This window comes from Vulpes vulpes, chromosome 11 (assembly GCF_048418805.1).
Source record: "Vulpes vulpes isolate BD-2025 chromosome 11, VulVul3, whole genome shotgun sequence".
Lineage (NCBI taxonomy): Eukaryota > Metazoa > Chordata > Mammalia > Carnivora > Canidae > Vulpes > Vulpes vulpes.
The window spans coordinates 69,322,247-69,348,931 of NC_132790.1; the positions used below are offsets into that span (position 1 = coordinate 69,322,247).

A 26,685-nucleotide genomic window follows, 5' to 3' on the forward strand; every position below is an offset into this window, starting at 1 on the left:
TCAAGCACATATGGAACATTCTCCAGGAGAGATGATATTTTAGGACACAAGATAAGTCTTAGTACATTTAAGAAGATTAAAATCACATCAAGCATCCATTCCAAGCACAACGTTAAGAAAATAAATCAATTGTAAGAAGAAAATCAGAGAATTCACAAAAAAGTGATTAAATAACACGCTACCGATCAATGGGTTAAAATAGAAATCAAAAGAAAACTTGAAATATACATTGAGATAAATAAAAATGAAAATACAACATACCAAACCTAACGGGATGTGGCAAAAGTAGTTCTAAATGGGAAGTTCATTGTGATAATCAACTACACTCAGAAACAAAGATGGAGCATGTGAGTGGCTCAGTAAATTGAGCCTCTGACTCTTGGTTTCAGCTCAGGTCATAATCTCAGGGGTCATAGTTTCCAACGCCTCCTCAGGTTCCATGCTCAGTGGGGAGTTTGCTTGAAGATTCTCGCTCTCCCTCTCCCTTTGCCCCTCACCCCACATGTGTACACTCATTCTCTCTCAAATAAATAAATCTTCAGGAAAAGAAAGATCTTAATCTAACTTTACACTTTAACAAACTAGAAAAGAACAACATGAGCCCAGAGTTAGTATAAAGAAGGAAATAACAAATATTAGAGAGGAAATAAATGAGACAGAGATTAAGAAGACAATCAAAAAGGTTGATGTAACTAAGCAGGTTTACTGAAAAGATAAAATAGACGACCCTTCAGCTAGATTCACCAAGAAAAAAAGAAGACTCAAAAAATAAGAGATGTTGCAACTGATATCACAAAATTATAAAGAATCATAAGAGACTTCAAGAAATAATTATATGCCCGAAACTGGACAATAGAGAAGAAATGTATAAATTCCTAGAACTACAAAACTACCAAGACTGAATCATGATGGAATAGGAATTCTAAGCAGATCAATTACTGGTATGAAAATTGAATCATTAACAAAAATTGTTCCAACAAAGGAAATTCCAGGACCAGATAGCTTAGTGAATTCTACCAAACTAACGAATACCAATCCTTCTTAAACTTGAAAAAAAAAATGGAATAAAATGGAACACTCCAAACTCATTTGTTAGTCTGATCCAACACTGCACCAGAACCTCACAAGAAAATAGCAGACAAAAAAAAAAAAAAAAAAAAAAAAAAAAAGCAGACAAATATCCCTGATAAAAATAAATACAAAAATCCTTCATAATCAGTAAGGTAAACACCAGACACAAGCATCCAAAGCAATCTTGAGAAAGAACAAAGCTGAAGGCATCACAACTCCTGATTTCAAACTATATAATAAAACTATAGTAATTAAAATGGTACAGTATTGGGGTGCCTGGCAGGCTGAGTCAGGGGACTGTGTGACTTGACTCACAGGGTCATGAGTTCAAGCCCCATATTGCAGAAATTATCAAGCCCCATATTGCAGAAATTATCAAACATAAATAAATAAACTTAAAAAGAAATGGTATGGTATTTTATGTGGATAAAGCCTGACACAAAGACCTATGAAACAGAGAACAGAAATAAACCCACACATATGTGGCCAAATTGAGGTATATTCATACAATGGAATATTCCTCAGGGTAAAAAGGAACAAACTGTTGAAAATGCTACAATGTAGATGAATCTAAAAAGCATTATACTAAGTAAATAAAAAATGGTAGATTCATTTATATAAACTTTGAGAACAGACAAAATTAACCTATGACAATAGAAACTAGAACACAGGTTGACTTGGAATTGGGGAGGAGAAGAGTTTGATCAAACTGAGAGAACTCTAGAGGGATGGCAACGTGAGGAAGACCGACACACACACACACACACACACACACACACGGAAAAGTGGGGAGAGGGAGAGAGAAGGGGAGAAAGAAAAAGAGAGAGAGAAGGGAGGGAACAGAGGGAGAGAAAGAATCTTAAGTAGGCTATATGCCCAGTGTGGAGCCCAAGGTGGGGCTCAGTCTTACAACCCTGAGATCATGACTTGAGCTGAAATCAAGAGTTGGATGCTTAACCAACTGAGTCACACATGCACATGTTCCCTCCCACCTTCCTTTTTTTTTTTTTTTAAGGCCAACATATTTGTTTTTCAGCCTAAGGTAGAGTTGGCTTACTATAGATGATACAAAGTAAATGACAGAAGTGGCTTTCTCACACAAAGATCTAAAGACTAGGAAAAAGAGATCTGATGTCTTTGGTTGTCATGATCCCCATTTATAGTTCTCATCACACTGGACCAGAGTTTTCTTAGAAATCCCAGCCTCAGAACCTCTGCCTCATGAGAAGCACTGCAGTTCATAAGGTAGCTTCCTTCTCAAAGCAGGGTGAGAATCTCTTGTTCTCCTACATGGTAATTGATTTGATTGGAATAAAGATTTCAGTGGCTTAGTAGGTTTTGGGAACACTGTTTCACTAAAAAAAAAAAAAAAACAAAACAAAAAAAACAATCACAAACAATAAAAACAAAACAAAAAACAAACTCAAGGGGATCCCTGGGTGGCGCAGCAGTTTAGCGCCTGCCTTTGGCCCAGGGCGCGATCCTGGAGACCCGGGATCGAATCCCACGTCGGGCTCCCGGTGCATGGAGCCTGCTTCTCCCTCTGCCTGTGTCTCTGCCTCTCTCTCTCTCTCTCTGTGACTATCATAAATAAATTAAAAAAAAAAATTAAAAAAAAAAACAAACTCAAAATATTTAATTTATTGTAAGACCTCTTCAAAATCTTTGATATGCAAATGCTCAGAGTGACTCTTCAAAAATGGAAACTCAATAAGAAAACTTTTCAAACCTACTTGAGCATGGAAATCATTTATTCACTAAAAATTTCAGCAATAAGGAGTTTTGGGGAAAACACACTTTGTACGTACTAGGGCAGAGTAGTGTGTGTCATTCTCTCAAGGGCTCAAGAAATGAAAACAAAATGTGGGTAAATTCATGTCTAAAAAAAGCCACAGAATTCTAGTAATTGCCATTCCATGTATAAGTCATATATAATGCTCCCAAGTTAAAAAAAGAAAACACTTGTATAGACACTGTTCAATATGTGGGTTTATTACTTTGAGGGCTTAAATCCTGAATAGACTGTTCATCCTAATAAAGTATGTTGAGAATACAATGCAATTAACTGTATCTGAATTAATGGTCAAAAATTTACTTTGATGACCAGATGCTGACTGTGAGTTTTCCAGCACTCTCAGACATCTAATGGCACAAACAACTTGTTGGTCTACAAACCAAAGTGTCAAGAGAGTTAATTTGTCAATTTGTTGATTGCTCATGGTCATTAGTCAGTGGATGGACCTGAAATTATTATTCACATACCAGTTCTTCTATAGAAAACTCCCAAGTTCATCTTTGTTGTCCCCTGCCAAAAAAAAAAAAAAAAAAAAAATGCCAAAACATTGTGCTAATGTAATTATTGTATCCAGGGATTCCACCACAAATGTCATAGTCATTTGCTTTTCCAGTTGTTTTTATTTGAGGACAATTCTCTCACTAAATGATCGCCACCCTCTACCCCATCCTTTGTATAGATAATAAGAGGGTTCTTAGCAATTAGCAGAGTTCCAGTAAAAACAAAAACAAAACAAAAACAAACAAACAAACAAACAAAAAAACCCTAGCTATAATGCAGTAATGGCCCAGAGAAATTGGGGCAAGCATTTTTCCTTTCTACTTTAATAAGTGCACATCCAAAGTAGGGACATGCAGGGTATCTGCTCAGGCATGCCCCAGGCTCAGCATCCATCTTTCTGCTGCTTTACCACTTCCAGACTGACAGCTAAATTATTGCACAGAAAAGGTTTCTGTGGGCTGTAACCATAATGCTGCCACTGAAACTAGTTTGTTGGCTAAAGGATAAACAGAGATTGAAGGACAATTTTCATTAACAGAGAAAGATGGGGTAGAGGAGAGAACAGAGCTGGATCTGCATGGAAAACAAGCGGAGCAAACTCGAGGACAAAACACAAGTAGACACACTCTAATTGAGTTGTAATTTTCTTGTCAAGTGGCAAGCACTTGCTGAACTCTCGGAAGAATCCCACATCTGCATCTTATACAGTCTCTATGCCTGATGACTAGGAACAGAGGAGATCTTTACCTGTAAATGGAATTGAAATTACAGCAAATAAACAGAGGTAGTCAACAGCATTTCATGATGAAACAGACATGTGATTCCCAGGAAGATGAACTTTCTTCGTCGAAGCATTACCAAACCATAGCAGTGAAAACTAAGACTGAGGAATGAGGGAATAATCAAGCCCATGCTTAGTAAACTTTTTAGCAAATATGTATAAGCCACTATACTCCAGATAGGAGATGAAATCATTCATTTAGTCAGTGATCCTATAGCTTCAATTATGCAGAAGGAGACATACTCAAATACACAACTGCGTTACCAGTGTCAGGCTGGCTGGCGATCATCTATCTCATTCACCTTGACGTCTACTTCAACCCCAATTGTCAGCAGTACATTCCACACAATACGCCCTTAGTATACATTTGCTGAATATATTATTGAATTAATATTTCTTACCTAAGGGAGAAAATAAACACAGACGTAAGAAAGTTCTAGATATGAATGGTAGGCTTCCAATCTCTGGTGGGAAGATCCAAGATGACTCTATGGAGATGTGGCATGTGGCCTTCAGTATTGATAAATATTTGGGGGTTCAGAATGACAGAGAGGAAAAACAAAGAACAGAGCCTGAACACACACGTGGAGGATTCTTAGGAATTAACAGGAAGGGGAAGTGGTATTTTGTCCGTAGGAATTATCCAGGCTAAAGTGAACACACTCCTATCATTCTGATTATCAGCATCTGATGGGGAAGTAAATATTGTTCATAGCTATTTATATAACTACAAACCAAGTCAGGTCATATTATGACTCGGTAATGGCTGTGAACCGAGCTATTCTCTTTCATAATGTCAGAAAGACCCTGAAGGAAAGGAAACAGTATTCCTTTTTGTGTTTACACTTTTCCATTGTGATAAATTATGAATTGAAAATACATACTTTAATTTGATTCCTGGGTTTAGGTTAAAACTGGTGTGGGTGAGACCAATAATTTAATCCCAGACTCTACTCAGTGCCTGGCATATTGCCTGGCACACAGTAGGGATATGAGAAATAATTTGTTGAATGGGTGACTATCAGAAGTCAAGATTTCATCAAATTCTGCAGAATAGATTATCCTTTATCTCCAGTCTCACTCTCACTTCAAAACTCAAAAATGCAAACACTCCATTGCTGACAAAGTCTAATTCACAAAGTAGCTGATAACAAAACTAAAAACAAAACAAAACAAAACAAAACAAAACAAAAAACAAAACAAAACAAAAAACAAACACCATTGTTTCCCCCATCTACTCCATAGCTTGAAATCATGGTTTCCAACTTGTCAAGGTCACTCACAGGCATCTTAATTTTAGCAGGGCTGTTTGTTTTCTGCATCTACAGTTTCCTCTTGCATTTTCACTTACAGGAATTACACTCACATTATTTACTGCAAAGTAAATTACTGCAAGGTCCTTCAAAGTACATTGATGAAGTATCCACAGCAAGGGGTCCAAAAGTCAGAGCAGTTTGGGAAATGATGGGTACCCTGAACTTCCTCTTGAAGGTTCACTTTATAAGTAATACATTTAAGGTTCTGAGAATCCCTGCAGTCAAGAAAGCTAGTTAACTCTTTAACCCAGTGTTTCTCAAACTGTTTTGCCTAAGGAACCTCACCACTCACTTTCAGAACAGCTGTTCTGAGATGCAACCTTAGGACAACCACCTAAGGCAGAGATTGCAAACTGATGGCCTGTAAAGTGTTTTAAATTTGAGTGATCCCACACACTGAGAGGGAGGGCAGGGAGAACAGTTAGTGCATCCTGGCAGCCTGGGGCCACATCCTGACCTAGCATCAATCCTACTATCCCTGGGATGCCTGGGTGGCTCAGCGGTTGAGCATCTGCCTTTGGCTCAGGGTGTAACCCAGGTCTCTCATCAGGCTCCCTGCTGCTCCCTCTGCCTGTATCTCTCATGAATAAATAAATAAAATCTTTTTAAAAATTCCACTACCAAAAAAAAAAAAAAATCCCACTACCCCTTTATAAGGAACATAGACTCTCTGCTTCATTATGACTCTAGCATTCTCTTATTATTCCCAAATCATCTCTCACATGTACATCACTTGCCTGGTTCCTGCTGATATTTTATTTTGGACCTCATATCCTGAGGTAGCTTAATCACTCAGTTGTCCCTCTTACTCTTTTGGGATAAAGGAATGCCAGTATTTAAATGGCAGGGAAAAAAATAGGTCGGAATAATATGAAACCCCCTTCTTAGCTATCCAAAGTAATTTCTATGCCTGCTAAACTTCGAGGAAAAAATAAGAAGGTACCTATATCAGTGTCTTGGCTTCTAAATGGTATTAGTCCCTTTTTCTTTTTTCCTTTTCGTTTTTGCATCTGCAAATCGATAATCCACTTAATATAGGAAGCTTGGGATGTTATAAAACATTATTACTATGAGGTAGTTCACTTGTACCCCCCCTAAAAGGGCTCTTTGTTTCTGAATGGGATCATTCCTTATTTCTTATTTCAGATCTTTTTAGGCTCCAACCCCAACAACTGGCTGTTCTGAGGTAATATGATAAACTGCTCAGTGGTATGACTGAAAATATGTCACTGAAAGGGGTGCCTGGGGTGGGGGGCATAGTTTAAGTGTCTGACTCTCGGTTTCAGCTCAGGTCATGATCTCAGGGTTGTGAGATTGAGGCCCATGTCGGGCTCCATGCTCAACACAGAGTCTGCTTGAAACTCTCATTCTCACTCTCTCTCCCTCTACCCATCCCCTGTCCCATCCCACCCCTCAGCTCTCTCTAAAATAATTTTTTTTAAAAAAAGGTATCACTGAAAAAAAACTCCCACATTTTTCTAGATTTTAAAATTAAACGTACTTTAGTTTGTAAACTGTACCATAGGGGCAGGGGCACTGGGAAAGATAAACACACACACACACACACACACACACACACACACACGGGCCACTTGACACATAATCTTCATGCAGACTTCTTCTAGCAGGAAATATAAACACAGAAATAAGAATTTTTCAAAGGAAAGCATTTACAGAGAAAGGTGAGAGACAGCTTGTTCTGCTCATGCTCCACTTGTATTCTCCAAATAGTATATGTTACTCATGGCATGATTTATCTTGAAAACAGTAGATCCCAAAAGCATGTGAGACACTGTATCGATGGCTCCCAAGCATCTTTGGGAATTTATTTTTGTTTTTGCTTATTACCCAATGTCCTACCATTTATTTTATTCACCACCTTAGACTGAAAAGTGATTTTCAGCAAGATCTCTTCTTGTACTGTGAAATGTATTTCTTCTCTAAATATTTTCCAACTCACACCTTTTACCTTTTCAGTCATGCCAGACATCAGCATCTCATAATTCCTTATCATCCCTTTAAGTCAACTAATTATATCGCCAGCAAAAAAGGAGGTAATCTGTGGTCCAGAGGAGAAGTGAAAGGAACTAAGGTTGCAAGGAGCTTCCTGTTTGTTTTCCTCCTTTGGTGTGAAGCAGTTAAAAGAAGGAATGCCACACAAACCACCCACTCACTCAAGTCAGACAAAGTAATGGATTATTAATGTTGGTTTAGGTGTCTGGGAATGAAATATTGCTGGCCTTTCTAGTGTGGTTTTGTTTCAGTAAATCAGTTATCCAAAGTAGCATAATATATAATTTCAATTTTACAGTGGACATTTTGTTTGTAAGTACCAAAAGCCAGTAATACTGTCCGTTTTCCATGGTATGATTTAAGCTTTGGGTTTCAAATGCCTGCTAATTACTGTCATCCATTCATTCTACAAATATTTATTGAACATCTTCTAACGGGCCAGCTACTCTTTTGGACAACACAGAAATAGCAATGAACAGAGAGAAATTCTAGCAGTCATGGAGCTTACTTTCAAATGGCCATCTTTTATTTTAGTGACTTTTTTGCACTCATATCTGTCTGCAACACTCAAAACCTCAAACAAATATGGCGGACTCAGTCTGGTCAATGTCAACTCAGCGACCCAAGGCAAAGAAATTTCAAGAGTGAAATCCATTCCAGCTATGTTTTAAATACTAAAACCCTCTGGTGCCTGCATCTTCCCAAAACTACAGCAACAAAGTAATGGAGACAACAGTACTAGTGCACTAGACATGCACGAAAGGATCCTGAGGTTCATTTAATCTCATTACAAAGATGAAACTATTCAGACCCACAGGGACTAGAAAACAAACCATGAGAATATAAGTTCCATAAGAAAAAGGCTTGACCTGGTTTGTACACCCCATACAAGACTGTCATGGAGAGTATACGAATGTAAAGCACTTAGAATTGTGCCTGGCAAATGTTTTTGTACTATATAAATATTAGCAACTATTATTAATCACTATGATATCCATTTTGTCCTGTGTATTAAAAGTATGAAAGTTTTCATATAATTATATCTCTGTCTTAAAGATGTTTAATAATGCAATACTGCTGTATTCAGGTATCTAAAGGTTGTGGATATGTGTGTGTGTGTGTGTGCGGCGCGTGCGCAGGATCTTATATTGATCATCTCATAGAACTCAAACAGCACCTAGTACAACCTTTGATACCAGTGATTTCTAGTTAATTGTCTATTATATTGAGCTAGAAATATGTCTAGATCTATTTGGTTAAGATTTCAAACAAACATTTCTTGTTGTCACAGGTTAAATTATGCCCCTGCCCCTCTCAAAAAAAAAAAAAAAAAAAGAAGTTTTAATCCTTGAATGTGATCTTATTTGGAAATACAATTACTGCAGACATAAATAGGTTAAAATCACTGTGGAAGAAGGGCCCCAATGCAACAGGACTCCATGTCTTATAAGATGGCAGTCATGTGAAGACATAAAGACATAAGGAAGATATGGGGTTATGGGAAAGGTGGAGACTTGCCCCCTATAGGTTTCAGCATGGCCCATGGATACTTGAATTCAGACCTCTAGCCTCTAGAAGTGAGAGATGATAAATTTGTTATCTTAAGCCACCCATTTCATGAAATTTCACTTCAGCAGCTCTCGGAAACTACAGACATACTCTGCCTCACAGTCATTCATAGCAGTAGTTGGATGGCATGTGCTTCCTAAACGGAGGACACACCAAAATATAGACCGTTCACTTTTAGCTCAACATTTATATATGGAATATTTGCCACTGGGATCAAAACAGAGCCAGCTGTACCAGCAATATGATGCTTCATTCATCTAACCTTCTCTCCTCACACCTTTTTCCAAATATTTCAGATGTTCTTGGTATCTACCAGATAAAACATTGTGACAGTGCATACACAGAGAGCCTCAGGGGACCAATCTCTGGTGCCAAAGAAGAATCCTGCTGAGATTTAGAATGCCCTCACCATTTATATCCAGGTGGGTAGGCAGTGAGATATAGGGGGGAGGGGGTTCAAGGCAGACAGGTGACTTCAGAAGCAAGATCACCCTAGAAAGTTTCCCGAGTTCTCCTAGTACCCCCCAAAACTCTATTCAGCATAAAATCATTACTTGCTTGGGTGGAAAGATGCCACATATAAATTTGGTACAATATATGCCAGTTAATTCAACAAAATGTCAAACTGTCTGGGAAAACCCTTAGAAAAGGTTTACATTCTGTGTCACCAGGGAACTGAGTGATAGGAAGGGAAGCTCATGAAAATGAGATTTTCTCTAACTTCTGCCTACAGTGAATAAATCAATGAGATTTTTCAAGTCCCTTCAATATCAATGAGTTAATCTCATAAGCAGGCAAGGATTTACAGACTCCAGAAACATCTCTCTTTAGTCTTTCTTCTTTTTCTTCCAGCCTAATAGTTTTTCTTTCTCTCTACCATTTCCTTCCTTGCCCTTCCTCTTCCTGTCTTTGCGCAGCTATAGGAGAGATGATTTGTCTGACAACTGCTATCTCTTATCTCTTTGCTTCTAAAAGCCTTGATGAGTGTGGGGGTCTTGACTTTGTCAGGTTTTGTTTTGTTTTTTAAAAAGAAGATTTAGTCTCCCTGCCCTGAACTGGGTTTAGGGTAATTGTGTATCTGCTTGAGGGCTGAATGCAATCTCTAGCCTTTTTCATAAAGTTTATGGCCCTGGTGCCCCTTTAAAAGTCTCATGTGGCTGATTGATAGGCTCATTTCTGATACTAACCATAAAGAATTGGCCATCCTGAAGATAAGCTGCTCCTCCCCTGAGCATTACAGGAGGTAAAGGCGGGCACCATTATAGATGAGGCCACCATTATAGATGGCGCTTCTTGCCTCAATCAGATTCATCCTTCAGCAGCCCAGGCAGTGCTCTGCGCTGAGGGACTGCACCACCGGACACAGAAGCTCAGTCAAATCCATTTAGCTAATGGGTGCCTAAGGATTAAAACATCACCATGGATGGGACAAAGAGAAGAGGAGCTAATATCCCACTTCCTAACTTCTGTTTTCTCTTGGTGTCATTAACCAAAGGGGAAGTTGGCACTCACAGAATCACAGAATCTTCATTGTTCAACAATTTGAGACTTTGTATTTAATCTAAGTATTCCCCAAATTTTACTCCTTTAATATTTGTTCTTTTAGTTTTCACGTCAGTCTCTTATGGTCCTCAAACTTAGCTTTCAAATATCTCTCCATGAAACAAGTGTGGTAATTAGTGATTCTTCCCTACTTCCACAACTTGTATGTTCTGAGTCAAAACGGCATTTAGGTTCTCATAAAAAGGTAAAGATGAGGGAAAGGATGGACAGGGAGGAAAAGGAGTTGAAAGGGAGGGAGGAGATACATACACTTACTCCGGGGAGAGGAGGGGAGGAGATGGAGGAGGAAGGAGATACACATACAGAGTGGGAGGGGAGGGATTTTATATATGTATAATTTAATTTGGGGGTTATTATTTAATTCTTAACTGAAGATTTGATTTCTTGGAGTAAAAGGAGTTAATGTGCAACTAGCCAAAACTGTGACATCAAGAGATGTTGCAGAAAAATGGATAAAACCTGGCAGTCTATCAAATGTAGGAAAAGCAAGGAGAAAGAAGAATTTGAAGTCCAGAAGGAGGAGCAATTGTGGGAAAGAAGATTTACTTACCAAGTATTTACTGACAACCTTGTATGTGGTAAGTATAGTACTATGACTAGGGTCATCAAAGGTAAGACACAAGGAGCCCACATTTTAATTAATTAATTAATTAATTAAAAAGATTTTATTTATTTTTTCATGAGATACACAGAGAGAGGGAGAGGCAGAGACACAGGCAGAGGGAGAAGCAGGCTCCACACAGGGAGCCCAATGTGGGACTTGATCCCGGGTCTCCAGTATCATGCCTGGGCCAAAGGCAGACGCTAAACCACTGAGCCACCCAGGGATCCCCAGAGCCCACATTTTAAATAATGGAAACATCAGAACCATATACCAAATAATTACATTAACATGTTAAAATGTGATAAAAGGCATTTAGGGATTCTGCTAATACCTCTGCACTTACTCCTCTCTGGTTTCTTGCTAACATCTCATAAAACAGCTCTTGTCAGTGTCACCAATAACACTTATGTTGCTGAAACTAATGATCATCTTTCGTCCCTTATTAACAAATAGCATTATATCCAATGGACCGCTTCCTCCATTTTGAAACGTTCTCTTCTTGTGCCTACTGGAGACAACATTTTCTTGTTTTTCAGCTACTTCTGTTTCTTTTCCATTTCTTTCACAAGCTCACCTCCTCCTGCCAACCATTAGAGGTCTCCAAATTTTGGAACTGTGTTTCCTTCTCTTCTCTATACTCTTTTAGGGAATATAATTGAGCATATGGTTTTGATCATCTTTCATATACCAAGAACACTCAAATGGTCTCTCCAGGCAGACATTTCCCTCTATAAGCTATGTGAAATGCTTGCCTTTCAAGGTTAGCCAGACCCTTGCTAGGGCACTTCCTCAACACATTCATGTCTATCTATATCTGCTAGTTAGGACCTATGAATTATTCACCTGTGTGTCCTCAATGTTGAACATAGTGTCTGGTGTGTGTTAGGGGTTCACTATTTGCTCAGCTGATGACTGGAATTAGGGCAGGGCTTAGGGGAAGGATGGCATAGCATCATACTAAGGTGCTGGGTTCCTCTGCCTTAGCACAATGAATACATGACTGGATAAGATAAGATAGTTAACAGAAGAACTTTTCAGATGTTAATCTCTTAATTATAAGAGATTTAAATAAGATGGGGACAAAGAAGCAAACAAGGATTTAATAGATGATTTTAACATTTTTCTGATATTAGAATTTTCTACAATGTATATATACTACTTTTATTTTTTTTTTTTAAATTTTTTTTTTAATTTTTTATTTATTTATGATAGTCACAGAGAGAGAGAGAGAGGCAGAGACACAGGTGGAGGGAGAAGCAGGCTCCATGCACCGGGAGCCTGATATGGGATTCGATCCCGGGTCTCCAGGATCGCGCCCTGGGCCAAAGGCAGGCGCCAAACCACTGCGCCACCCAGGGATCCCACTACTTTTATTTATTTCTCTTTAAACTGAAGTTCTTTTGAGGTCTGCTTTATGTATTGATACAGCAAGAGAGAAAGGTATGTATGTCCATACACACAATCAGGGTAGTGACGTAAAGAAGAGGAACATGAGCCATTTGCAGGAATTATAGGAGTTGAAATTTCCAGGAGTTAGAACCCATTTCTCTTCAATAAACAGCACTGTGCAAATTCTTGAATAAATAGTTGCACAAATTGTCTTTGTGTCTAAGTGACTTTTAGAGAGAAACAGACCAAGAGAAATTATTTCTTCAAATGAGTTGTCACTCCTGATTTTCAAGAATTAAACACAGAAAAGCATTTGTACATAATAAATTTGAGAGTAACATATGCTCTCCTGAATTATAACTCACACTACAATCTTTACTGATGAGCACTAGACACTGACATCCTAGTCAACCAATTCAAGCCATCAAAATAAACAATCCCTTATGAAAATGAAAATTGAATTATTACACTGGAGAAATTGAAAGCATGTTTTATCAAAGGCAATTTGTCTATTATCTGACAGCCTTGGAAAACAACAAGAAAATTATGTCTCTCACATTAAAATGAAAAGGCAGCAGCTTCTTTAGACATCACAGTAATGAGGGAGCTGTGGGTCATTTAGAAAAAAAATGTTTATTCTATAGCTGGCACTGTCCAACTTTTTCATCCTTGTGTTCGGGTGGGGGTGGCGGGTAGAGCACATTGCCAGACTAGTTAATGGATCATAGAGGAAAGCAGTACCAATTTCTTCCTTTTAAAAATTATTCCTTAAAAAAAATGTTTCCTGGGATGCCTGGATGGCTCAGCAGTTGAGTGTCTGCCTTTGGCTCAGGTTGTGATCTCACGGTCCTGGGATCGAGTCCCACATTAGGCTCACCGCAGGGAAACTTCTTCTCCCTCTGCCTATGTCTCTGCCTCTCTCTGTGTGTCTCTCATGAATAAATAAGTAAAATCTTAAAAATAAAAAAAAAGAAAATGTTTCCTTTATTGTTTAGAGGGAGGGATTCTACAGAGCAATCTCAAAGGCCAAAGTGTGGATACCATGAGCTGTACCAAGTAACAGTAGTTTCCTCCTCCTCCTGGGTCAAGCTACCACTGTCTTTCATCCATGAGCCAGCCTTGGCATTATTTTTCACATATGTGGCTGATTTAAACAGGACATTCACAACCTAGAGCCTCAGGTATGGTACTGAATATTACCTAACTACACATTTATTTAAGGGACTTTTATTTTCTATCCACCATGATAGGGAAAGTAGCCAGGAATTCTGGTCATGCTTTGGCTGAAACAATCATATTCATGTCTATATGTTGGTCATGGTTGTTAATTGATCATAGGTATAGCAACAGAAATTGATCAGAATATGTGGCATGCCTAGTGAAAATACTTCTATAATGCTAGAATCAGTGTAACACTATCAACCCCAGCTAGTGCTGTTTATCTACTTCAAAGGTTCATTTATGTTTTTGCTGTAATTTAACACATTCTTTGTGTAACAAAGCATTCATATTTTTTTTAAATGGACCATCTAGAGAAAAAGCATGGTTATTAACCCAATGATTAATTCTCTAATGCCAAAAAGCTAAGGTTTCTGTGAAGTAGTATTTGATGTAGATAGGAGGTATATGCAAACAGGTGAATGTCAGATTATTTGCAAGGGGTTTTCATAAGTGACATCCTAACAAAAACTTTATAAGAATGTCAGAGTAACTCCAGAAGGGAGAAAAAATTAAAAGTAAAGTGAGGTTCCAGAATGGTACTTAAAATCAAGCATACTTAACCGATTTATTACTTTCTCCAACTAAATGATCCTCATTGATCAGTACCCTTATATTATAAGTTAACAGTTTTGGTGGGTGAAAGATTTCATTCCAAGGGCCTGGGAAGGCTGACCCCTGTGGATGTGGTCTGCAGTTAACTATGTGGACCTATAAGCATAGCAGGATAGAGAGATTCAGAACTCTGGCATCCAGTTGCGTGGTCTCACAACTCCCATCTCTTAAACAGAATCTGTGAAAACACGACCTTTCCTTTAATACAAGAAATACTAATATGTAAAAAAAAAAAAAAAAGTATTCCTTCCCTCCCTGTATACCTTACATACATTTTAGAATAGTAGTGGGCAAGGTTGCCTCCTTTCATGGATGGTTTTTTTTTCCTCCTCTTGGAAGAATTAGCTGCATTAACCAGAAACATCTCTTGATAATAACAGAAGGATATTTCAGTGAGCACTAAGCAGGAGCCCTTTCTTCTTCTTCTTTTCTTTTTTTGGATAACCTACAACTATATGTGAAAAAAACTAAAACTAATGCCATTTTTGATTGCTGATGCCATGGACATTGGAAAGAATATTGAAGCTGTACATCAAAAAGATATTTTAGGGATAAGTCAGCATAAGAATAAAATAGGGCTCTCGTGAAATTGAGAGATCTCTTTTGTATCAAAGTATATTTATGAGATAATATTTCAATAGAAATGGAGAAAAAATGGAAATCCATTGCCATTATATTACTATTTTGTTGAAATGCCAATCTTATAATGAAATCTACAATTCCAGCTCTCATATCCTAAAGTGGATTCCTGCTTGCTTTAATCTTGGTTATCATTATATCGCTAAAGCAATCATTGAAATTAGCTTTGGCATTTACAAAAAGGCAAGATAGGCCTGCCCTTCCTCCCCACTGGCTTTCATTACCCCCCTCCCTCTGTAGTTCTGTGGCTGCCTCTGACAACAAAAGTTCACAAACACCCAACTGCAACTAGAAATCGGGAGACAGTTGTAACCTGGAATTTGGTAATCACAGCGTTCCCTAACTGAGCATCGCTAAAGCATGGAGGAGTTAACAACATTGCTTCAGCTCACCCAACCCAAACCTTCTTCTGAGACCTTGTCTTAGTTACCAGCACTTTTCTTATCTTGAGGCCTGGTCTGAAAATGTGAACCTGTGTAAGTCCCTAACTTGCCAGGGTCTGTGTTACCTCATTTATAAAACAAATGTCTTGAACTCAATCATCTACAGACATCTTTAGACTCCAAGATTTTATGACTGCTTAGTCTTTAAATTGTTCCTCAAACTTTAGGTAAGCTGATTCCATTAGCACACATTTTGACTTTTTTGGTCAACAACTTTCATTATTTCTCTTTAGGTTAGCACACTCGTTTTTTACTTTAATAAATGTGATTAAGATAGATGGTTATAATCTTCCAAAAGCCATAAATCAGCTTCACGGACCTCATGTAGAAGATAAAAAATAAAAAGCATGGAAACAATTTAATTGAGTCCTGGTTAGATGGTGTGATCTGAGGTTAGCTCCGAGAGTCAGGACTGGTCTTTGTTAAAAAGGGCCACAGCAGATGCCATCAAATAGCCTCTCTTATCAAGAGAATCAGAAGTTTTGGAGGAGAACTGGAAGGGGCATAAAATACTTTCCTTGCTGTAGGGCTTAACTTATGGCTGGTACAACCACTGTGTGATCCCAGCTTCTGGGAAATCTTCTGTGGCTATTAAAAGGTTATGTTACCTTTCAGACTCAACTGCAGATTACTGAAACACTCCATTATTCTTAATCTTTATTACTCTGAGAAAGGATCTCAGAAATTGTCTAAAATATCCAAGGGAAGTTAGGTATTTTGAAAAGTCATTATTAGGATAATCCATAGACCATAAAGTTCACCTATATGAAGTGCACAGTTCAGTGTTTCTAATATGTTCAAAGTTGTGCAGCCATCACCAGGACCTACTTTTACAACAATTTTATCTTTCCCCCGAAAAAGCGCACACACATTAGCAGTAGCTCCTTCTCTTACTACTTCTAGCCTCAGCACCAGGCAACCAATAATCTACTTGCTGTCTCTATATCTACATATTCTAGACATTTCACATAAATTAAATCCTACATGTGTTCTTTTATGACTGGCTTCTTTCATGTAACACACTGTTTTCAGGGTTTATTCAGGTTATGGCATGCATTGGTACCTTACTTCTTATTATTCTAATAGTCCATTGTATGGATGTACCACATCTATCCATTATCATCACTGAAAACCTGAGTGGTCTCCATATTTTGGCTAATTATGAACAATGCTCATAAACATGTATAAAGAAATTTTGTGCAGCCATATTTTCATTTTCCTTGGGTATATACCTAAGGGTAAAATCTCTTGAAAATATACATTTTAGTGAAGATAACTCATTTTATGTTATGTATCAAAACATAATTTGGGGGGCTTCTGGGTGGCTCATTCAGTTAAGCGTCTGCTTTTGGCTCAGGTCAAAATTTTAGGGTCCTGGGATCGAGCCCTACCTTGGGCTCCCTGCTCAGTGAGGAGTCTGCTTCTCCCTCTGCCCCTCCTCCTGCCCATGCTCTGTCTCTTGCTTCTCTCTCGCAAATAAATAAAAATCTTAAAAAAACAAAAACTGTAATTATGCAGTGAGTTACCACAAGACTAAAATAGATTCGGTACCCATTATTTTTATTGTTCTACATTCACTTTTTTGTTATTTTCCATGCTTATATGCTAATTATATATTTCATTTGAAAAATATAAAACATTTAAAAGCACCTTTAACCAGAATACATATTAAAAACAGACAGTAAGATAATAACCTATTGACAGACACTTAGGTTGCTTCTAGGTCTTAGCTATTATAAATAATGCTGCAATAAACAAGTGCATTTACAGGTGCACATTTATCTTTTTTGAATTAGTGCTCTCATTTTCCCTGGGTAAATACTCAATAGTGGAATTATTGGATCAGACGGCATTTATATTTTTAATTTAAAAAGTTTCTTTTGGAAAAATCTCCATACTGTTTTCCACAGTGGCTGCACCAATTTATATTCCCACCTAAAGGGAAAAGGGTTCCTTTTTCTCCACATCCTCACCAATACTTGTTTCTTGTCTCCTTGATTTTAGCCATTCTAACCGGCATGAGCAGATATCTCATCATGGTTTTGACTTGTATTTACCAGATAATGAGTGATACTGGGCATCTTTACATGTGTCTGTTGGCCATCTGTATGTCTTCTTTGGAAAAATGTTTATTCAGGTCCTCTGCCCACTTTTTAATCAGACTGTTTGCTTTTTTGGTGTTGTATTGTGTGAGACCTTTAAATATTTCAGATATTAACCCTTTATAGGATATATTATTTGCAAATATCTTCTCCCATTCGGTAGGTTGTCTTTTTGTTTTGCTGATGGTTTCCTTTGCTGTGCAAAAGCTTTCTACTTTGATGTAGTCCCAACAGTTTATTTTTGCTTTGTTTCCCCTTGCCTTAGGAGATATATCTAGAAAAAACAGTGCTAAAGCTGGTATCAGAGAAATTACTGCCTGTTTTCTCTTCTAGGATTTTTATGTTTCAGGTCTCATGTCTAAGTCTTTAATACATTTTGAGTTTATTTTGTGTATGGTGTCAGAAAGTAGTCCAGTTTCATTGTCTTTTTCTCACTGTACATTCTTGTCTTCTTTGCTATAGATTGATTATATGTGGATTTATTTCTGGGGTCTCTATCCTGTTCCACTGATCTATGTGTCTATTTTGTGCCAGTACCATACTGTTTTGATTACTACAGCTTTGCAGTATATCTTAAAACCTGGGATTGTAATACCTCCAGCTTTGTTCTTTTTTCTCAGGATCCCTTTGGCTGTTTGGGTCTTCTGTAATTCCATACAAATTTTAGTGTTACTTGTTCTAGTTTTGCAAAAAATACCCTTGCCGTTTTCAGAGAGATTGTACTGAATCTGTAGATAGCTTTGGGTAATATGTACATTTTGACAGTGTTAATTCTTCCAATCCATGAGTGCGAAATCTCTTTCCATTTCTGTCATCCTCAATTTCTTTCATCAGTTTTTTCTAGTTTTCAAATAAGGTCTTTCACCTCGTTGGTTAAATTTATTCCTAGGTATTTTATACTTTTTGACTCAATTGTAAATGGTATTATTAAAAATTTCTCTTTCTGCAACTTCACTGTGTTTAGAAATCCTACTGGTTTCTGGATATTAATTTTGTATCCTGCCACTTCACTGAATTTATTACTTCTAATAGTTTTCTGATGGAATCCTTAGGATTTTCTATGTGTAGTATCATGGGGTCTGCAAATATTGACAGTTTAACCTCTTTTTTATCAATATAGATGAATAAAGAAAAGGTGATATGTATGTATACACATACACACAATGGAATATTAATACAGCCATAGAAAGGATGAGGTCTTGCTTTCTGAGTCAACATCTTGGACCTAGAGGTTATTATGCTAAGTGAAACAAGTCAGACTGAGAAAGACAAATACCATATGATTCCGTTCACAAATGGAATTAAAAAAAAGTGAACAGAAAGCAGAATCAGAACTATAAATACAGAAAATAAAATGATGTTTGTCAGAGGGGAGGGTGGAGTTGGGCAGAAGAGGTGAAAAGAAGAAGGAGATATAGTCCTCCATTATGGAATGAGTATGTCATGGGAATAAAAAAGCACAGCATGAGGAATACGGTCAATAATGTTGTAATAACAATACAGTGGGACATGTATAGCTATACTTCTGGTAAACATAATGCATAAACGTGTCAAATCACTAAGTTGTACACCTGAAATTAATATACTGTGTGTCAACTATATATAATTGAATGAATAAGTAACCTACCTACTTCTCCAATTCCATACCCAGAGACAAGTACTTTTTAAATTACAAGGTACTATTTTAATCAAACAAGATTATGCAATGTATATAGTATTTATCACCATCAACAAATTATTCATGTCATCTGATGTCAATTTACTGCATTTTCATAAAAACTACAGATTATTTCTGTATTTTGAGGCATCATGATTTATTTAGCAAGTCTTCTATTTTATTTTTTTTCTTATTACAAACAAAGCACAATGAACATCTTGAACATCTACCTTTGGAACTTGAGTAATCTCTAAGAGTAATTTTCTAAGAAATTAAGACAGTTGAGTGTTAGGATACCTATTACTGGAATTTTAGTAGATAGTGGCCAATTTCACTCCAAGAAAAGTTGTTTCACTTCACATTTCCATCTACAATGAAAGGCAGTGGACATGTTCCTATGGTCTCCCCATTGCTTGATGTTTTAAGTTATTAAGCATACATTTTGTCAGTCTAAAATAAAAATACACTTTATATATATATATATATTTAAGTATTAGTATCCTTGTGTCCTTTTTTTTTCCATTTTGTTTATCGGCCATTGATATTTCTTTGGGCAATATCCAATTCATATTATTTATCTATATTCCAACTGAATTGTTTATCCTATTTTTACGGATGTGTCTACATGTGTATGTTCCCTATTTGTTGACAAAAATGCTTTAGCTTTGTCTTTTGTTGTAAAGATATTTTATATTTTTAGCTTTGTCTTTTGTTGTAAAGATATTTTATATTTTTATGTTGTCTGTTTTTCTCTTCACTACTTCACCCTTTTGTCATTTCTCCTACTAAGTTGAAATATCACTTCTATCCTACATGAAATTCCTATATTTCAGATTTCATTCTAGACTGTTCCACCAATCTCCTTTACTCAAAAGCCAGTGCCAAAATGTCTTAATTATTTCAGTTTCATTATAACATATACTGTGATTATCAAGTTGGAGAAGTTCATTTTCTAAAATGTTTTGACTTTATTCACATACTTATTCTCACAAATGAACATTATATCAGCTTGAGTCATTTTAACTTTTTTCTCTAAATTATGTGCCATAATCATTAGTAATAATCTTTAATAAGTATAAAATGCTTTGCTCTCAGGAATATAAAATGAAAGAGATCAATATATTGGTGTCAAACTTCAGCATTATTAGAATTATTCCAGTTTACATTTAAATTTGGATGAAAGGAGCTGGCTCCTAATAAGAAAAAGCAACAACAATATAAAGCAGAAGAAAGCTGTGTTCAAATCTTAAAGTTTATAACTAGAATATGTAACTCCATCAAGTAGAGAAGAAAACAAAGTTATTAAAGTCATTAAGAAATGCATTAAATAACTCTACCAACTAGAGAAGAAAACAAAGTTATTAGGTCATTAAAAAATGCATTAAATTCCAAATGAATTAGAAAAAGCAATGAAGTTATTTGGAACTGCTATAGGAATTCTGTTTTTAAAATAACCAATTGAATTTACCGAATAGGTTCACTTGAAGATTAAGTTAAAATATGATCACAATATGAGAAATTCATAGTTAAATAGCATTCATTACATCAATTCCTTATTTTTTCCCCAGTACACTTTCATGTTTCTCTTTGCTCTTCCTTGTACATACTTATCTTTCTAATGAATAATGGAGGAAATGATGGGCAAATGAAATTTTATTTTCACCATAATTAGATTTCTCCTCTCAAGAATCTTCCATCTTCTTAAATCACTATGAATTAAACTATAGTGTTTCCTTTATTGCAAAGTTCCATGCCAAGGATGTTAATCTTTTCTTGAGGAATCTCAGGACCATTCTAGCACAGTCATGCCTAGCCAAGCTTTGCTAAACATCTGAAAACATGAATTTTAAGAGGATCTGTGTGATACAAGTCTTTGACTTGTTAGGGTAACAGTAAATTTGGTCAATTCTTCCTTGCCCAAATGCTTCATCTATGTTCATGTCTGTACAAAATTTCTGCTTTTTCCCCACAGTTAGTAATGGAAACCCAAATCTAGTTCTTCTCTATCTACACCCAGGACATTTATCATGTTTACTGATCAAATTTATTTATTTCTTCTTTCCTTACTCACCAGGTATGGCTCCTTGGGCAAATCACATCATCTCTGCAGTACTCTATTTCATCTGTAAAATAAGGAGCTGGGTTAGACAATCTTTCAAATTCCTTTTAATTCTAACATTCTATCACTGTATTTAACATGGCAACTCAATTTTCTTAGTATCATTTAATTTCGATAACTACCAGTCATAAGCAGAGATGTTTGCAGGAGAGCCTATTTACTATTTTTGTTAGAATATAGTCTTCACAGACCATTCACACTTCTCAGATTTTTTCACTATAATCTCTTTAAAGAGAATAGTCACAGAAATCCTAAGATACCATCATATTTTCAAAACTCCATCTAGAAGTAAATTTCTCATCAGATTACAAAACAAATTATAATTCTTGGGGATAAAGATTCTCTACCCTGATTTCAAACTTGTTTTCTCTAAGCAGGACTTCTTTTTTTGTTCCCATTCTATTTATGTTCTTATTTGTAATTTGTTGACTTGCTTTTGTAAAGATCATCACCTTGAACTTTGTCCTCGGAATGCTCAGATCCCATTTCCTCTAAATTAGATTTTGTTTATAGTTTTATTTTAAAACAACATTACAAATCCTAAGTCATTAAACATATATTTAAATATCACATAAGATAAAAGTAGACATTCTCACAGTCATTTTGTGACTGCTTCAATGACAAAAAGTTAAAAATCAAAACAAGAATCCAGTTCAAGCGATATATGGAGAGAGGGGACACATTTCCAGCTAGTGAAGTATATGCATCAGTATGATCCTTTGAGGGGATATTGTTAAGCATATATCCAAAGCCTTAAGAGTTTAACCATGAAATTCCATTTTTAGGAGTATGCCCTGAGGAAATAATGAAAGGTAAGGAAAAGGACAGGCATCCCATTATTTAGAGAAATAAAAACCTGGAAACTTAAATGTAAGTAAATACTGGCTGGGTGAGTGCAAGTGAGATGCAACGATGTAATGAAGTACCATGTGGACATTAAAATTATAATGTAAAGCAATATAAAAGATCATGGGGAAATGTTCATTCTAAAAAGTAGAAAACGGCTGTAAAATAATGTATAGTAGCATTCTATTTCTTATAAAAATACGTATGTATAAATATTTACACATGTTAGAAAGTGACTGGGTGGATACCTGCCAAAATGTGAATTCTGGTTACCTCTTGTTGAAAGATTTATAGGTAGATCTTTTGGTAATTTTCAAGATTACTGCATGGATCACATATTATGTTTACCGTAAGAATTATTTAGGAGTAGTAAATTATAGTTATAAAAATAACTTAAATGTCTAGATTATGCCTAGCTATATAATCAGACCTTCAAGGAGTTGGTCATTTCAAGGATTCAGTATGTGTTTCCTTTCTACTGAATCTAATAACTTTGATCTGGTGCATCATCAACTGAATTTTTTCTTTGTATTGAAGAAAATGAAAACTAGTGATAATGAGCAATAATATCATCAATCCCTTCACATCCCTCTCATTCTCTGAGGTCTTTCTCTTTTTTTTTTTTTTTTTTTAAGATTTTATTAATTTATTCATGAGAGGTCTCCCTGGGTGGCGCAGCAGTTTAACGCCTGCCTTTGGCCCAGGGCGCGATCCTGGAGACCTGGGATGGAATCCCACGTCGGGCTCCCGGGTGCATGGAGCCTGCTTCTCCCTCTGCCTGTGTCTCTGCCTCTTTCTCTCTCTCTGTGACTATCATAAATAAATAAAAATTTAAAAAACATTTATTCATGAGAGACCCAGAAAGAGAGAGGCAGAGACATTGGCAGAGAGAGAAGCAGGCTCCATCCAGGGAGCCCGATGTAGGACTCGATCCTGGGACTCCAGGACCACGCCCTGGGCTGAAGGCAGGCACTTAACCGCTGAGCCATCCAGGGACCCCAGATCTTTAATTTCTAAGTTTTTTGTTTGCTTACTCTTTTTTAAAACAAATGATAACAATCGTGCTTATTTGCCTTTACTTGGTTTTGTGTCCATCCAAGCTCTAGTTTTATCTTTTTGCTTCATTTAGCACAGATCTCATTAAATAGTTCAGTGGGACTAGATAAAAGAACAAAGCTACTTAAGCTTTATGATATCTTAAAATCAAAAGTCCTTAGACTGGTTCAGTTTGTTCCTGGGACCCATAGGTTGGCACAATATTCCCAGAACTTAACCACTTGGAGCTTACATAACCTAACACACAAAAACAAAGTATACTATATCAGCATCCAGCATATTTGTGAAAAACAAGACCATCAATCTTGATGATTTAGGAAAAGTTAATCTTCCTTACATGTACTGCCTATTATTTAATTTTATGCCTTTAAAAGATTACATCTGATAAATCAGCCATAATCAAAACTTTGAACTCCAAATATAATTAACCAAATGGCACCCTAGTGCCATTTAGGTGAAAGTTAATGGGCAGGAAGTTCATGCTGAAAGCCATTTTTTTACAACCTGAACAAAGTGAAAGTGCATGATTAAGCATTAGCTTGGGTGATATCAAGAAAGAGTTTAGTTAAAAAAAACTATACATACTGATTGATACATTCTGATTGTTCAGAAGTGTATCTTTATATCACCTATAAAGACAGGTTTCCAAAGCAACATGTTTTAAACCAATTCTACAGAAACTATTCTTAGCTAAGCAGTGATTCCGTTTCAGAGCTCTTCTAAAAGGTCTGTATTGGTCAAGCTCCACAATAAAAGTATGGTTCACAGTAAAAATATTCTTTCTTTTTTAAAATAATTGACAGTTCAGCTTTCTCCATCATTTGGACTAGTCTTCCTCCAGTGAGTCTGAAACAAAAGTTCATCATCTTCTTAAAATATAAAAGCATGCACAAATATAATTCCAAGATGAAGAAGCTGAAACAAAAGAAGTCCTTCTCATTTTTCCTTTGAAGCTGCTCTCATCCCATAGGGTCCGTGAATGAGTAAGCCTCTCCTATGCCAAGTCTTCAAAGCAAAAACTGAAGTGGAAAACTACTCAATTCTCTGGCAAATCCAGGCAGTGAGGCAAGCCAACCTAGACTGAGGCTTTATTTTCATACTTATTTTTGCTTATGATTTTTCTAAAAGAGTCGAGATTTAAAATTCAGTCTCCAGGATAAATATTTTTGTTTTAAATTTTAATTGGGGGGAAAAGTAATTGGGCTATCAAGAGCCAACTCCTATTCTCAAACACAACTGGAAAGATTATGATGGTAACCCTAAGTCCCTTAACAATGGAATATCTTACTTCAAGTCCTGATCACACAAGAGTGCTTACTGCAAAGCATTCCTGAAACGTCTATCCCCAACTGGTTTGTAACAGTCAATAGGACCTAGTGTGTGTGTTGAATGCAATAAGCACAGAAGTCTCTGGCCAAAACACTTGCAAAGCTTAAATGTAACAGTGGAATCATTCAGACTAGCTCATAAGCTTTAAGGTTAGAAGCTAACATTTTAGTGACCTGCCTGATAATTGAGGGTAAATCACTATGGAAACCCAAAACTGTCCTGGTATGTTGGATAAACACTTGAGAATGCCATTATGAAATACAACCTGGTGCAGATCTAACAACAAAGGCTTATACACTGATGGTGTGGTTTACCTCCAGGCCTAGTAATTGATTTACATGGACTTTAGCGGGTTATTGGCCATTAAGGAAATCCTGAGGATTAACAGAAGCTCTGCACTGAGACAGCATTTTGTCTTTAAAAGACAACACCATATTTTGTGGAATAATTAAAAGAATCATGCTGATGGCAAAACCCCGAACCAAGATAAAGGTTTATTTTCCCTGAGATAAATGTCATTATTAAATGAATAAACAAGTGTTAGGCATATACTAAAGATTTCATTACAATGGATACTAAGAGCATCTATTACTCTGTCAGAGTAATGGATGCTCCCAACTTTTAAACAGGTGGCAGGACTCTAGAGGGTTTGATAGTCTTTGCTTTTTATGCCTGGTTTCTATATTCTGGAAAGTTTTCTATCAATGTCCAAACCATAGTTACACCCATATTAAGACCATTTATTTTAGACATTTGAATTTGCAAACTAGTGGCTATAGGTCTAATTGTGCACTCTAATGTATTTTTGAGCCAGTATTCTTGATGGCCGAATATCAATTCCTTTCTAGATGAGCCTATCTCTGGCTATTCAGAGGCATTCCTCTTCCCTGCCATCCCATCCCCAAGTTTGTGGAAGCTTTTTTCGAAATTATAGCATCTACTTCACCTCTCTTGGTTTGTTTTCCTAAATGAGAGGGCCTAGCATGTGTCAACCCTCTGCCACCAGCCTGCTACCAGCAGGAAATCAATCTCCTGGCTCCCGTGAAGCTTCTCCCTGCATGTCAGGCTCTGAATCAAAGACAATTGCCAAGTTTTGGGGCTTGTTTCCCTGGATGACAGTGAGTTCTTTACTCTCACCACAGTCTGAGATGAAGATGAAACTCTCTTCTCACAGTATTTAATGGGAAACAGGGATATTTGGTCATATATCCATGGCTAGTGTGGCATACTCTTTCAGGGCACTGTGCACATCCCCTCACATCCCTTCCCATCCTTGTTCAGACCAGTTTCCTCGTGTGCTTTCACATCAGCAGGCAGCACCTATAATTTTGTGGGCTGATCATCAGATACAAGAAGTATAAATATGCCAATGGAGTGCTCCTGGTGATTAGAACTCTGGGGTATGTCCCACACTTGTTCCAGAGCTGCCTAGCAAGATAGGACCTAACTTCCTCTTTGGAGACTTTTTCTGATACTGTCCCTTTGTTGGCTGCTTCTTTTTTCCAGTCCTGCTCTGTTCCAGCTCTTCCTAAATATATTCCCCAATCCTCATCAGCTGTGCTGGGGGAAGCCTACCTAGGACAGCTCATTTCCCTGAGCCGGGACGAATAAGAAAAATGGGTGACCAGTTCTTGTCAAGACCCTATACTATTCTCCCAAAACAGTGGCTCCAGTTGGACCTTGTGTGACTTACAGTATATGTGCCATCTCTGTACACATATGGTACTGTCAGTTCTTAAGGGCCCTCAGTATATAACTCAGTGACACAAGATGCTTGAGGTCACGACAGCATCATCCATCAAATGCATCCATGGTACTTGGCAGTATGTACCGTGTGACGATGCCAAATTTGCAGTGATATCCCAAAATGACTGTTAACTAACTGTGGGTACACCTTACAAGTTCAGGGTTGTTCAGATTTTGTGTTTGTGGGGGTTTTTTTTGTTGCTGTTGTTGTTTTGTATTTAATATACCAAAAGCCAGCATTAATTTACAAACTGAAATCCAATACCTCAACATGGTTGTGAAGCTTACATTTGGAATAACACTTCTGAAACTT

The 26,685-nt window shown here is 36.9% G+C and overlaps 1 protein-coding gene across 3 annotated transcripts in view; it reads right to left on the minus strand.

Moving 5' to 3' along the window:
• RARB (retinoic acid receptor beta) overlaps nt 1–26,685 on the minus strand; it is a 724,031-nt gene that overhangs the window by 486,476 nt on the left and 210,870 nt on the right. For all 3 annotated transcript variants that reach the window (XM_026006400.2, XM_026006399.2, XM_072726687.1), the window contains exon 3: nt 21,348–21,399. The gene's annotated coding sequence lies outside the window, so the exon portion shown is untranslated. The remainder of the gene's footprint in view (nt 1–21,347; nt 21,400–26,685) is intronic.